Source organism: Triticum urartu, chromosome 3 (assembly GCF_003073215.2).
Source record: "Triticum urartu cultivar G1812 chromosome 3, Tu2.1, whole genome shotgun sequence".
NCBI classification, from domain to species: domain Eukaryota; kingdom Viridiplantae; phylum Streptophyta; class Magnoliopsida; order Poales; family Poaceae; genus Triticum; species Triticum urartu.
In genome coordinates this window covers 416,095,603-416,101,064 of record NC_053024.1, presented here as the reverse complement: position 1 = coordinate 416,101,064, position 5,462 = coordinate 416,095,603, and positions in this window count along the sequence as shown.

Sequence of the window (5,462 nt, the reverse complement as noted above, 5' to 3'; positions counted from 1 at the left end):
GGGAGATATTTTGTACCGAAATCTGCAGCCCAAGTCCAGGCCCGAAGCTATTGCTCAAGGCTTCTATCGTTGCATGGTCCGAGGACCACAACCTGAAAATGCTGACCCATCTAGTTTGCTATGGTGTCGCGATGACAATCTCTTTAAGTGCAACTTTCCGTTTGCCAAAGAGTCTACCAAGAAGAACAAGAAGCAGTTTGGCTTTGACTTAAACCCTGGTCCATCTGCTTCACGGGCTGATGGCACACGTGATGCCAATCCTAATGAAATCGGCCCCTTCTACAACCTCGAAGGCCTCATCACTCATATTGCTGTATAGGGGGCTACGGTGGACCACTCAGCTGACGACGCAGATTCTGAAGATGCGCCAGCCCCACCAAAGCAGAAGCAGAAGAAAATGAAAGGCTTCAAAGCCCTCTGCTGCACCGAAATTTTTGCGTGCTTAGCCATTGGACACTGCACCTCCTGACCCCAGTGTGCAATCTGAAGATCTTTATCCTGTCTCCAAGAAGAAGGAGAAGCCCAAGAAGAAGCCCATGAAGATTTCTGGGCATGAACTAACTCTAGTTGTCGTTCTGAGGAACGAAGATGAAACCATTGATCTGTCAAGCGATGAAGACTTTGGTGATGATGCTCTTGAGCTTCTAATCAAGAGCAAGCAAGAGGCGGAGATCTTCAATGATCTGCCCCTCTTTGATGTGGATATTCTGAACAACTTCATTGATTAGTGGTTCAACGACCAGAGCATAAGCATAAATGATCTTCAGCTGCCAGTGGAGATCAGCGTCACCTTCCATGGAGCCATTGAAAATGAGTTGGCCTTGGCTCAGAAGATCATCGAGCTGAAGAACAAAATTGATTTTGAGAAGGCACAGTTCAAGAAGCACATGGCAAAGCTCAGCGTGACTGATGTTCAAAGCTTCAAGCAGATGTTGCATAACCTCAAGGAGCAGTTTCATAAGAAACGCGAGGAAGCCAAAGGCTCAAGAGAGCGGATGAAATACTTCGCAGAGAAATGTGTTCAAGCACACAATGAGGCTGAGAAGCACAAGGCACTGGGGCGTCCTAGCATCGATCCTGGAATGGCTGCCAAACAGAAGAAGAAGTCTGCTGTGGCACACACTGAAGCACCAAGGCAGGAAGCAGCTAGCATTGTCTTCCCTGCCGGCATGACAGGCTCGAAGCCTAAGGCCCCCTCAGCAGCTTCAGAGCTAAAGAAAACCAGGGCAGCTGAAGCTGATGCCGGGAAGCGCAAACACAAGGATGCCTCTGATGGTGCTCCATCAACCAACAAGCTGAAGACAAAGTCTTCGCGAAAAGAGCGTGCTGCTGCCACAGAGCCACTTGTTGTTGAGCCCATCTCAGTTGCACATCCTGCCTCCTCCAACCAAGAATGTCAACTTGTAGTTCATGAGCCTTCTACCACAAAGGCTCCTGAAGACGAAGAAGTACCGGCTGTTGACCCCATCACAGCTGAAGACATTGATCGTGAAGACAATGTAGAAGATGAAGTCCTTCCTCAAATCAAGCACCAACCAGTATCATCGCCTGTTCTCACGAACAGTGAACTCATCAGCATTGGTCGTCCTTTGACGCCAATTGCTCGGGATGCTTCGTGGGTTGGTCGCCCCCAACAAGACACCCCCATTCAAGATGAAACTCCTAGAACTCCAACCCGTCAAGTCACCACTCCAGTGCTTGACGACGACTACATGGTGCAGACCACTCCATCACCACAGGCGTCGCCGACATTCCGCAGGCTTCGCAAAGGCCCTAGGCCTCCGGTCACTATGTCGAGCATTCCAGAAGGAGAAGTGCAACAAAGCTCAGTCGCACGTGAAGTGTTTCCTAAAGCCACCCCTACTGTGAATGTCTCTGAGTCTGAAGCCAAAGCTGCTGAAGACATTCCGGCTACATCAGCCGAAGACAATCAAGAACAAGGACAAGAAGAAGAAAGAGTTGCCACACTCCCTGTTACTCAAGAAGTCGTTCTCGAGGAGAACATGTCAGTGCCCGACCCTTGCTACCTCTTGAGCACTGCGTTGGTTTCCCCTTGAAGAGGAAAGGATGATGCAGCAAAGTAGTGTAAGTATTTCCCTCAGTTTTTGAGAACCAAGGTATCAATCCAGTAGGAGACTACACGCAAGTCCCTCGTACCTACACAAACAAATAAGAACCTCGCAACCAACACGATAAAGGGGTTGCCAATCCCTTCACGGTCACTTACGAGAGTGAGATCTGGTAGAGATAATAATAATAAGATAAATATTTTTGGTATTTTATGATAAAGATTGCAAAGTAAAATAGATTGGTAACTTATATGATAAAAGATAGACCCGGGGGCCATACGTTTCACTAGTGGCTTCTCTCAAGATAGCATAAGTATTACGGTGGGTGAACAAATTACTGTCGAGCAATTGATAGAAAAGTGCATAATTATGAGAATATCTAGGCCTGATCATGTATATAGGCATCACGTCCGCGACAAGTAAACCGAAACGATTCTCCATCTATTACTATTACTCCACACATCGACCGCTATCCAGCATGCATCTAGAGTATTAAGTTCATAAGAACAGATTAATGCATTAGGCAAGATGACATGATCTAGAGGGATAAACTCAAGCAATATGATATAAATCCCATCTTTTTATCCTCGATGGCAACAATTCAATATGTGCCTTGCTGCCCCTGCTGTCACTGGGAAAGGACACCACAAGATTGAACCCAAAGCTAAGCACTTCTCCCATTGCAAGAAAGATCAATCTAGTAGGCCAAACCAAACTGATAATTCGAAGAGACTTGCAAAGATAATTAAATCATACATAAAAGATTTCAGAAAAGAATCAAATATTGTTCATAGATAAACTTGATCATAAACCCACAATTCATCGGATCTCGACAAACACACCGCAAAAAGAGTTACATCAAATAGATCTCCAAGAAGATCGAGGAGAACATTGTATTGAGATCCAAAGAGAGAGAAGAAGCCATCTAGCTAATAACTATGGACCTGAAGGTCTAAAGTAAACTACTCACACATCATCAGAGAGGCTATGGTGTTGATGTAGAAGCCCTCCGTGATTGATTCCCCCTCCAGCGGAGCTCCGGAAAAGGCCCCAAGATGGGATCTCTTGGGTACAGAAGGTTGCGCGGTGGAAATAGGGTTTCGTGGTGCTCCTGGATGTTTTCGGGGTATATGGATATATAGGAGGAAGAAGTAGGTCGGTGGAGCCACGAGGGGCCCACGAGGGTGGAGGGCGCACCCAGGGGGGTAGGCGCGCCCCCTGCCTCGTGTCCTCCTTGTTGGTTTCTTGACGTCCACTCCAAGTCCCCTGGATCACGTTTGTTCCAAAAATAACTCTCCCGAAGGTTTCATTCTGTTTGGATTCCGTTTGATATTCCTTTTCTGCGAAACACTAAAATAGGCAAAAAAACAGCAATTTGCACTAGGCCTTGGGTTAGTAGGTTAGTCCCAAAATAATATAAAAGTGTATAAATAAGCCCATTAACATCCAAAACATATGATATAATAGCATGGAACAATAAAAAATTATAGATATGTTGGAGACGTATCAAGCATCCCCAAGCTTAATTCCTGCTCATCCTTGAGTAGGTAAATGATAAAAATAGAATTTTTGATGTGGAATGCTACCTAGCATAATTCTCAATGTAATTTTCTTTATTGTGGCATGAATGTTCAGATCCGAGAGATTCAAGACAAAAGTTTAATATTGACATAAAAATAATAATACTTCAAGCATTCTAACTAAGCAATCATGTCTTCTCAAAATAACATGGCAAAAGAAAGTTCATCCCTACAAAATCATATAGTTTGGTCATGCTCCATTTTCGTCACACAAGAACGCTCTCATCTTGCACAACCCCGATGACAAGCCAAGCAATTGTTTCATACTTTAGTAATGTCAAACTTTTTTCAACTTTCACGCAATACATGAGCGTGAACCATGGATATAGCACTATGGGTGGAATAGAATAATGATACGGGGGTTATGTGGAGAATACAAAAAAGGAGAAAGTTTCACATCAACGGGGCTAATCAACGAGTTAGGGAGATGCCCATCAATTGATGTCAATGCAAGGAGTAGGGATTGCCATGCAACGGATGCACTAGAGCTATAAATGTATGAAAGCTCAACAAAAGAAACTAAGTGGGTGTGCATCCAACTTTCTTGCTCACGAAGACCTAGGGCATTTGAGGAAGCCCATTGTTGGAATATACAAGCCAAGTTCTATAATGAAAAATTCCCACTAGTATATGAAAGTGACAAAACAAGAGACTCTCTATCATAAAGATCATGGTGCTACTTTGAAGCACAAGTGTGGAAAAAAGGATAGTAGCATTTCCCCTTTTTATTTCTTTTCCGTTTTTTCTTTTTTTCTTTTTTGGGCCTTTCTATCTTTTTCTCTTTGGGACAATGCTCTATTAATGATGATCATCACACTTCTATTTATTTACAACTCAATGATTATAACTTGATACTAGAACAAAGTATGACTCTATATGAATGCCTTCGGTGGTGTACGGGAAGGGAAATGAATCAAGAGTGACATGTATGATAAATTATGCATGGTTGCTTTGCCACAAATACGATGTCAACTACATGATCATGCAAAGAAATATGACAATGATGAAGCGTGTCATGAATGAAATGATGGAAAGTTGCATGGCAATATATCTCGGAATGGCTATGGAAATGCCATAATAGGTAGGTATGGTGGCTATTTTGAGGAAGATATAATGAGGTTTATGTGTGATAGAGTGTATCATATCATGGGGTTTGGATGCACCGGCGAAGTTTGCACCAACTCTCAAGGTGAGAAAGAAAATGCACGGTACCAAAGAGGCTAGCAATGATGGAAGGGTGAGAGTGTGTATAATCCATGGAGTCAACATTAGTCATAAAGAACTCACATACTTATTGCAAAAATCTACAAGTCATCAAAAACAAAGCACTACGCGTATGCTCCTAGGGTGATAGATTGGTAGGAAAATACCATCGCTCGTCCCCGACCGCCACTCATAAGGAAGACAATCAAAGAACACCTCATGTTTCAAATTTGTTACACAACGTTTACCATACGTGCATGCTACGGGACTTGCAATCTTCAACACAAGTATTTCTCAAATTCACAATTACTCAACTAGCACACTCTAATATCATCACCTTTATATCTCAAAACAATTATCAAGTATCAAACTTCTCATAGTATTCAATGCACTTTCTATGATAGTTTTTATTATACCCATCTTGGATGCCTATCATATTAGGACTAGTTTCATAACCAAAGCAAATTACCATGCTGCTCTAAGGGACTCTCGAAATAATATAAGTGAAGCATGAGAGACCAATAATTTCTATAAAATAAAACCACCACCGTGCTCTAAAAGATATAAGTGAAGCACTAGAGCAAAATTATCTAGCTCAAAAGATATAAGT